Here is a 10,755-nt window from a genome sequence, read left to right on the forward strand (position 1 = left end):
GTCCCAGCGCTCACGCCCGCATGGCAACACCTTATGGGCCGCGAGCTTGACAGCCCTTGCCTAGTCTGATGTCAGTCTCCAGGCAGAAGGGGGCTTAACTTCTGCTGTCACCCCAGCACCATGGGATAGGGAAGGGGCATTACTCTGTGTGAGTGTACAATTAACCCCTTAACACCCTAGTAATCCCAAAGACGGATTGCATCATTTTACCATTTGGTTTACCAGGGCCAGCGAAAGGGGGGAGCTCAGGGAGGTCCGTTCTGGCCCCACCCAGAAGTTAGGACCCGCTGAAAGTCAGACCCAACTTCCGTTTTCACCCTCCTCCAGCGTCGAGTGGGATCTGGAGAGACCCAGCAAACCCCACGCAGGGCCCAGGGGGTAGAAGGCAGTGAGAGAGAGAGAAAAAGCATTGAGAGTGAGAGGGGTGGTGAGTGTGAGAGAGAGTGGGGAAGGGGGCTTAGCAGGTCAGTGCCTAAGCCATTAGGCCACTGGGGCTGATGACAACTATTGGTTAAAGAATTATTCATGGATCAGTGATGATTGCTCGCACCCCCCCCCCCCCCCCCACACACTTACCTTCTCTCCGGCACTGGCGACCCCCTCGCTCACCCTCCCGCCCCCTTATGCAGCTGGGAGACTTTATTAAATAACCCCCACTGCCAATACATCAAGGCCTATAAGATATGCACTGCAATGTATTCAGAACAAGCTCTAAAATATTTGTAGGGTTACAGACGGGATTGAAAGCAGAAGCTGTTGCATCAGGTTATCAGCTATTCATTTGAGGGCAACAGCTACTGGCCCTCACTGTTTCTTGATAGCCTCTAAAATCCAGCATGTTTTAGGGAGAAACATTGCTATAAGCATCCCTGTTGATGACGGAATCAAGGAGCACAAGCATTTTGATCAAATAGTGCCCTCTAGTGTAAAGAGCCAAGAACACAGGATACAAAGAAACAAGGGATGATACCAGTTACTTGGATAGGAGGGAGAGGCAGTAGAGGGTATGATAGTTTTTATTGGACCAACAATTAGTCGATATGTTACTGTTAATTTTCACACTAGGCTACCTGTTTCTACCTTATCTTATTTCCCACGTCCTCTCAACAACCAGATATCCCTCTTATAAACACTGTATATAATAGTCTGTTGCTGCGTTTCTGCCAGACTCGATGAAGGACCACGAGAGGTTGGAAAGCTCGTAACAGATCAACTACTTGTAGGTCCAATAAAAGGTATCGTACCCCCTACTCCCTCTCTTGTTACTACATGGAAGAAAGGACCGACACGGCTCCCTGCCCTTCTTGGCTAAAAAGGTAAACCTATAAATCTGCAAACATAGGGAACGGATTTCTGTAAGAGATTTCAGTGTATCGATATATATATGGATGGAAAGTTTGGGGTGCAGTCTTTGGGGTGCGAAGGCTTTCCATCTGAACAAAGCCGCAAAACATTCCACTGACCGGGAAAAGGCTCAATAGCAAAGAGAAAGAGAAAGCAGATCGTCTGTCACCAAAGAGTCTGTGCACTGTTTTAACAACCAAGTGAAATCTTTCTTACATGATCAGACCAGTTTTAAAAAATGGTAATAGGTGCTGAAAGCCAACAGACAGTCCACATGTCAGGCCAAGAGCTTAATACAGGCAGTCCTCGGTTATCCGACACTATGCGTTACTCAAAATGGCGTTGGATAGCGAAACGTCTTAAAGCGAAACACGTTTTCCCATAGGAAACACTGTTTAAATGAAAGGTTCCGTTCCTGAAGGCATTTGTAACACTAAAATACACCAAATATTTTACGCAGACAATAAGATATGCAGCACACACATAAATTATATAGTGTATATACTGTATTATATATATCATAATATATTAGATTGTATAATATTATATAATATATATATTATATACACAAACAACTTTGCAAAGCGTCGTAAGAGCGTTGGATAAGCCGTTTTGGCGTTGTAAAAATGAACATAGGTATGCATTGCATAGCGTTGGATAAGCCATCCGTTGTAAAGCAAAGCGTTGTAAATCGAGGACTGCCTGTATATTGTTTCTCCAAAGGGTTCTGATGGTCACATGTTGGAAGGGTAGAGCAAATAACGACAGTCAACTTTATAGTTCTAGGTAATAAAGTGGAACATACTAAATACTAAATAGAAAATAAAAATACAATTAGATTGGATAGTAATGGTTATCTAAAAATATAGTATTCGATCTGGCTGGGTTTTTTCCCCCTACATTCTTTTAAACAAGGGTTCCCCTACAATCGAACCTTGGTAACTCCCAGGTACAGGGACTCCCCTTGTTCATGACATTTAATTGGGAAAATTCCCTTACAAGAATTTTTGTGAAAAAATATATGACCACTGGGTTCAGCCTCACAGCGTCGGCCAATAGAAAGCCGAGACATCATCACGAGATGACTTTGCAACTTCCGATTGGCTGATTTTGGAGCCATCTTTGTTTTTCCTTGCACGTACCTGCAAAAGTAGAAAATTGGACAATCGTGGGGGTCCCGGGGGCTTTAAGTACCACATCTTTGCTTTGGGGATTCCCCTGGTTTAAATAAGACTAAATATTTAATTGGGGGGAAAAAAACTGTTTTTTTGGGGGGGGGGGGGTGTTTGCTTCTTTACAGTGCTAGGGATCCGGCAGCACACGAGTGCCACCGTTACTCAGGCAGTTCTGCATCAGGTGATCGATCATTTGAAACAACTAGGCTCTGGATGCCGCAAACGGAAGTGCAGGAAGCACCACTTCCTTTTCGATCAGCCCAAGCTGTATGTCAGGATAATATCATGATATATTAAGTAGTTTAATCAATCTGGATCTTCAGGGGTTAATGTGGCTACAGTTTGACTTCAAAATACGAATAAATCGTCTTTATTATAGGTCAAGAGCCTTCCTGTGTCTATGCTGATCTACAGAGAGGGCTTAATTGGGGGGGGGGGGGGGGGGAAGGAGGGGCTATCACTAATGGTCCACTAAATGTGAAATATGTACAAATTTGAAGGCTATGGACAATCACCAGATCCTGGATTGTCAGCCTCAGAAATCCTTACATATCCCCTGTGCATGTAAGAGAGACGTGACAAACAGGTCACCACTTAGCTGGAGGACTATATTTAATATAGGATATCCTGGGGCGACACCTATTCTGAATAATAACAGGTACATATTTGTAACCATTGCCGTGTAGGGGACTGACTAACACTTCAGCAGTCCCTATCAGAGGCCTGGAAGGCTAGGTCTGACCAACCATTTGACACAAGTCCAAAGAGAGGTACCTGTAGGCAGGTTGTTCTCCACATCAGTGCAGGGTCTCTGATGGTGTTTGTGGGGGTTCCCTGTGGCAGTTTCCGGGGACGGATGCTGCCTGGAAAAGTCTCTCTTCCCCTGGGATCTCTCTAGCAGCGCAGACTCTTCTGTGCTAGAGATCCCCCCCCCCCCCCCCCCCTGCAGTTAATGCTGCAGGCTTTTTAAAGGAGCTAATGAGCTAGCAGAGCAGGTTAATTAAGACAGTCTCCTCTGAATTAACCTGCTCAGTGCTCAAGCTATCCACACAGGTTTTCCTGAAAAACTACTTCAACAGGGAAGGTACCCCGTTACCGACAGATGTCTGCTTTTCCTGCAAAAAATAGACATTAGGCTGTCACATGTTATATGCAGGCGTGTATGTGAAGTACACAGACAACGGTGACGTCTCTCCAAGTATTGGAGAAATGAAGCTATGAGTGTGCTTATATATTGAGTCATATGTAAACATCAGAAGAAAATGTTTTTATTCTTTCAAGTCGCAAATGTCACCCAAGAATCTGATTTACGACAGGGGTGGGCTCGTGTGGTTCTCAATGAAGGGGAGTTTGAATATAAAGCCCATTTGTTTAATTAGGAGTGAGAAATAAATAAGAGGTATTTCGGGATCAGACACGTGAGTTATCTATCATCTTTCCTACCCTAGTGACCTCTCTGGGACAAACCTATGACATTTGGTAACATACTGTATAGGAATTTCTGTTTATGTTTTATCCTTTTACTTTAAGGATCTGTTCTGCATTTATTGAACCTATGTTCTTGTAATCATTTTTTTCCCTGTAATCTAAGCACCGTCTTTTTGTACATTAAAGCCAAACTTTTTAATAAGTGATGCTTTGGGCTCTGATTGAACTGTTGCGCGCTTTGTAGAGCGTCAAGTACACTTTGACACATTTTGCTACAGCAGATGTGTGTGTTAAGTGCATAGGGTTAAATCAGGTCAAGACACTGTATAGAGGAAGATATACAACATTTACAGAAAAATAACCACAATAAAAGGAAATAATGATTTAATCTCCTCTAGAGCACTGGTTTCCGCAAGCATCCCTCCGGGGTTCCGTGGCTACCAGGGGGGGGAGAACTAGGACAACTCTCCCATGCTGTCCCAGGCCCGGCGGCACCACCACATAGCAGTGAGCCAGCATCAGCATCAGCTGCCCGGTCACTGCTACACTTCATCTCCCTGCCTGTTCCTGACGGCGCCTCTGACAAGAGGGAGAGAAAGGAATTTGAGGGGGCGGGCACTCGCTCTCGCAGAGGGGGCGGGGGGGGGGTTGGTGTGTGTGTGTGTGTGTGTGTATAAGTGGGAAAGTTTGTGTGTGTAAGTGGGAGAGAGTGTGTGTATATAAGTGAGAGAGTGTGTGTGTGTGTAAGCAGGACCGCCGACAGGGGGGACAGAAGGTACAGATGTCCCAGGCCCGCTGGCTGGGGGGGGGCCCGGTCGCCGGCGGAGCAAGTTGGCCTCAACCTCTGGCCAGGCCCGGCTGCCGGTCTTCTCGTGACCGGGCCCGGCTCTCTCTCAGATGCCTGCAGGCCTCTTTCACTCTCCCACGCTGACGGGCCTCTGTGACGGGAACGGTTGGAGTTCCCCAGAATTTCAAAATCGAATTCTGGGGTTACCCCAAAAAAAAAAAAGATTGAAAACCCCTGCTCTAGAGACTGCACAGTATGGGGGATCATATCTCCGAAGTGGTGCTACTGTAAGTTGTACGACACCTTGGAGTCCATTCAAGATACATTTTATATAGCCTGCACTATTCAAGTGGTAACACACTCACAGGGAACTGGACTTCTATCCTTCCACACTTAGTCTCAAATCGATATGACTGTGTTGTCATCCTTCCAAAGCCATGTTCTGTATGTATGTATGTATGTATGTATGTATGTCTATATGTCTTTAAAACAAAGAATGAAAGAAAAAGTACGCTCCATAGTGTAGAAAAAGTTTTTGCATTTAATCACACAGCAATGACAATAGCGCAGTTACAGAATAAACGAGTAATCAGCTTTTTGTGCAAATCATTGCTTGTGTTACCGGCTGTCCCAGGTAGATGCAAGGTATGGTGAAATTCACGGAGGTAGGCATCAGTTGGACCATCCACGTGTAGGCCTTAATGGCTTTCGCTGGAACGGGAGCAGCTCTCACCGGTCCTCTCGCAAACTTTTTCTTCCTCCTCGAGATCAAGGTGTGGGGACAACAAAATGACAAATACTACCGAAACGTAATGTCAGCCCTTTGTGTTTTGTCACCCAATAATGTGACTTCATCAGGGGGAAAATGTATATGTGTGTCTATTTATATAGCGCCATCTGTGTGCATAGCGCTTAACAGCAGTAAAACACGACACATAATGCTAAGCGTTTCAGACATAAAACCATAGGAGTCCCTGTCCTGAAAAGCTTACAATCTAAGTGGTAAGAACATACAGAGACTGTAGAAGAATGTTCTGGTAAGTGTGTCTACAAGGGGACACAGAGTTGCCCATATGCTTCGTTAGGGGTGTGTTTTAAGATGGGTCTTAAAAGGTGTAGAGAGAGGGATCCAGTCGGATTATTGAGGGTAAGGGCATAACAGAGGTGTGGGGCACTGAGTGAGGAAGGTTTTAGGCGAGAGAGGGCATTAGCTACAAAAGGGGTAGACAGAAGACATCCTTGAGCAGAACACAAGATTCGGGACATTGTGTAGCGAGAAATTAGGACTGAGATGTAAGGAGGAGCAGAAGAGTGTATAGCCTTAAAAGAGATGAGGATAATTTTGTGAGTAATAAGGGATTTGATAGGAAGCCAGGAGAGAGATTTCAGGAGGAGAGATGCCGCAACAAATTTTGGAGAGGGTAAAGTGTTTCTAGCCGCAGCGTTTAGGATAGATTGTAGGGAAGACAGGTGGTAGGCAGGAAGGTCGGACAGTAAAAGGTTACAATAGTCGAGACGGGAGAGAATGAGGGCCTGCGTTAGTTTTAGCAGTAGAGGACCAGAGGAAAGGGTGTATCTTTGTAATGTTATGGTGGAAAACACGACACCTAGGCAGCGTGCGTCTGATATTGGGTGGATGATACTACTGCAAATAGTAATGTAGAAGGAGCTAGTAGGGCTAGGCTTGGGAGAAAGTTTGAGGAGCTCCGGTTTTTAAATGTTAAGTTTGAGTCGGCGGAGGGCCAACCAGGATGATATAGTGTTGAGATATTCAGAGACGTTGGTCTGTACAGCAGGTTTAAGATGGGGTTGAAAATTGAATGTGTGTGTCATCAGCATAGAAGTGATATTTGAACCTAAGAGATGTAATATGGTCACCTACAGAGTGTGTGTAAACAGAAAAGAGAAGTGGTCTGTTAGGAATCCACTACTGGCTTTGACTATAGCCTTGCAGACTTCTGCAGTTGCAAGCTTCCTCTGGCAATCAATGGCACAGGTGCTGCCTCTCATTGCAGCTTCTGCCCTGTGCTCCATCATTGGAGGAATACTCACACACCCTCCTCCTGTGATTGGATCTCCGCCCTTGATATCCTGGGCGTTGGCACTGAACCAGTGCTGAGCATAACTCCTACCTTGGACATTACAGTCTCTGCCACAAACCGCCCAGGCCTCTCTCCTAGTGTTCTACCTTCCTAGTTCCTGAGTATCCAGACGCCTGTTCCTGTCTCCTGTGGTGAAGTTTGTTAGCCAGCACTGGTAACTGCTGCATTCACTCCTAGCAGTGGTTACCCTTAATTTCCTGGTACCTGCTGCATTCACTCCTAGCAGTGGTTACCCTTTATTTCCTGCGGTCTGCTGCTATCTCCATGCAGTGGCCTGCCTTGGACTTCTGCGCTGAAGCGTTGGTTTTCCCGACGCTGCCCTGCGGTGTACTTCGGCTAGCCTGCTGTCTCCCCCTGGTGAGACCGGCGTCATGGGCCGAGGCCGCTCCCCGCGGAGAGGCCATTCCCACGCTCACGCTCCTAAGCTGAAGCGGGGAACTCCTGTCTGCCTGTTGCCGATTCCTTGCTACGACTATGACCACCCAGATGTCTTCTATCCTGACCCTGCTTCGGCCATCGATTGTCCTGTCTTCTCCTACCCCGACTTTGGCTTCAATAACGATGATGCTGCCTTCTCCAATCCTGAACCTGCGATGTACGACTACGAACTGAGCACTCCGGATCAGTCTGCGCGGACTATGGTAGGTGATTATATAACCCCACCTCAGCCCCGCGGTCCGGTCCCGGTTTGTGGCGAGCATCGGCGTAACATGGTCCCAAGACAGACCCCTTGGGTACGCTCATAGAGATCGACAGAGGAGGAGGTGGTGTTGGCAATAGAGTTAAGAGGAGATACAGGAGAGAGCTTTGTTACGGATATCAAGAGTGTGGAGAATGTGAAGGAGAAGAGAGTGGTCCACAGTATCAAATGCTGCAAAGAGATCGAGCAATATTAGAGTATAATGACCTTTGTCTTTGGCAGCATGGAGGTCATAAGTTATTTTAGTGAGGCATGTTTTGGTGGAGCGAGCAGTGCAGAGGACCTAGGAGATAATAAGAGGTGACAAAATGGACCAAGTGAGAGAACACAAGGCGTTCAAGACTACAGAGGCAAAAGGCAGGAGGGTGACGTGGCGATAATTAGAAAGACAGGTAGGTTCAAGCTTACTGTTTTTGAGTAAAGGTATAACTGTTGCATGTTGGAAGGAGGAGGGAAAGGTAGCAAAGTAGAGGGAGGAGTTGATAATGTGTGTAAGTGTAGGGATAAGTAGAAGTAAGAGTAGGAGCAAGAGGTTTGAGGACATGGGAAGGGAATGGGATCAAGCGGGCGTGGAAGAAGTGGAGATCTGCAGTGACACGTCCTCTGTGATGGAGGAAAAAAAGAGTTGAGGAGAGTTAGGAAGAGATGTAGGATGGGAGGAGGACACAGAGGGGATGTCCTGACAAATGGAATCCAACTCTGTCTTGAAAAAGTCAGCAAAGTCCTGAGGTGAAATGGTGGAAGAAAAACAGGTGACAGACAGTCTAAGTAGAAAGTCAAAGACAGAGAAGAGGTAGGTTAGACTTGTGAGTGTTGATTAGTGAAGATAAGTCGGTTTGATTAGCCTGGGAGAGGGCAGAGTTGAAACAGGATAGAATACATTTGTAGTGAAGTAAGTCTGCGAGAGTGTGAGATTTCCTCTTGAGGCGTTCAGAGGAACGAGTGGAGGAACGTAGCCTGCGCGTGTGGCAGTTTAGCCAGGGTCTGGGGTTAGAAGGGCGAGAACGTCTGAGAAAAAAGAGGGCATGTAGATCGAGAGGAGTATAGGGCAGAGTTCTAGTTCATAACCAGGTCATCAGAGTCTAAAGTCTGGAGTAGAGATTGTGAAGCGCAAAGTGGAATCAGTCAACAAGCAAATTCAGTATGGGAGTGCCCGTTTATATGCAGGCCACCACATCTGCTCAAATGAAGAAAAGGATATCATTTAAGTACCCCAACTTCTTGTATGTATTCTTTATACACCTATTTATATAAACATGCAGAAACTAGAAGATGGAATAAGCCCATCAAACCTAAAACAACGATTAGGAGGAAGGAATTCCTAAGGACATGACAATATAAAGTGGCACTTCTTACTTTCTATGGGCCTCATTCACCAGATGGGCAGTGCTGGTCTAAGTCTAAACATTTAAACTTCCTGTGATACACAACAGTCAAGTCCGAGGACAGCAAACCGCTCTTCCAAGAAATCTATATATTCCAGGAACTGCAATAGTTTCAGTATCCAGTCCAGCAAAGGTTTAAAGTTCTATATTAATAACACGTTTCCCTGTACAGAGGGCAGGACAAGTACTTACATGACTTTACTTATATGAAACTATTGTAAATTAACACTAATTGCTGGGTAGTGTAAAGCAGATAGAAAATACATCATAGGCTATAAAAACACACTGCCAGAGTTAGAGCTCATGAACAAAGAAAGAATACAGGAGAATGTTTTACAATGCAGTGGTAGTCGGAGTTAGAAAGCAGGTCTGCAGAACATCACAATGCCGACTGTTTCTAAATAGTTAAACTAAAATGTTTATATCTACATTTCTGCAAGTCCGACAACTACTCAAGGGTTTTACATTTGTGCATTTGATAGAGATATTCCCCTTTATACGTGGGGAATTGGGCCCCAGCTATATACTATACATCTGCACCTTTAAGACACTCGAGCTTGGAAAGAGAAGTAGCTGTAGCAATTGGTTCTGCATTTTATTGTGAAAACCTCTTCCCCTCTTGCGGAATTCAGTAGCCGAGTTGAAAATTGTGTAAGTGCCTTACTGACAACCAATAGAGCAAACAAACAACTTTATAACAGGTGTAAAACTGTTTCCCGAAGTATTCGGGAGCTATCAGGAAGATGTATGGGCATACACATATGTTTTCCTCCGCAATATTACAAAGATACACCCTTTCTTCTGTTGCTCGGCTGCTAAAACTCTGACACAGGCCCTCATTCTCTCCCGTCTCGACTACTGTAACCTCCTGCTGTCCGGCCTTCCTGCCTCTAACCTGTCTCCCCTACAATCTATCCTAAACACTGCTGCCACAATCACTCTACTCTTTCCTAAATCTGTCTCAGCATCTCCCCTCCTGAAATCCCTCTCCTGGCTTCCGATCAAATCCCGCATCTCACACTCAATTCTCCTCCTCACTTTTAAAGCTTTACACTCTTCTCCCCCTCCTTATATCTCAGCCCTAACCTCTCGCTATGCACCATCCCGACTCTTGCGTTCCGCTCAAGGATGTCTCCTCTCTGCCCCTTTTGTATCTAAAGCCCTCTCCCGCCTTAAACCTCTCTCACTGACTGCCCCACACCTCTGGAATGACCATCCCCTCAATACCCGACTAGCACACCCTCTATCCACCTTTAAGACCCACCTGCTTAAGGAAGCATATGAGTAGCTCCATGGCTAATACTTTACACCTCTTACATAAACCTTGGCCCCCTGCAGACGCACTTACCAGAACACCCTCCTACTGTCACTGTACGTCCTTCCTACCAACCAATTAGATTGTAAACTCTTCAGGGCAGGGACTCCTTTTCCTAAATGTCACTTGTGTCTGAAGCACTTATTCCCATGATCTGTTATTTATATGATTATCACGTGTATTACTGCTGTGATGCGCTATGTACATGAATGGCGCTATATAAATAAATCGTAAATACAATGTTAATGCTGCACGCCATACAATAATCTAACAGATACTTGCTGTTACCGGTGCTCCTGATCCAGGGGGGTCCCTGTCAATGAAAAAACTCCAGAATCAGTAAAAAAAGGAGAGAGGTTCAGGGCACTACGGAGTTCAAGAAAATGTATTGAATAAGCACAACGTTTCAACCAACAAGCGTGGTCTCTCTCAAGTGAAGATAGAAAAGAAATCACAAAGTGTCCACTATTTATAGCCCCCAAACCAGGTGAAAATACTTAAAATGTTCCGGTTTCTCCC

Source organism: Ascaphus truei, chromosome 21, assembly GCF_040206685.1.
Source record: "Ascaphus truei isolate aAscTru1 chromosome 21, aAscTru1.hap1, whole genome shotgun sequence".
NCBI lineage: Eukaryota > Metazoa > Chordata > Amphibia > Anura > Ascaphidae > Ascaphus > Ascaphus truei.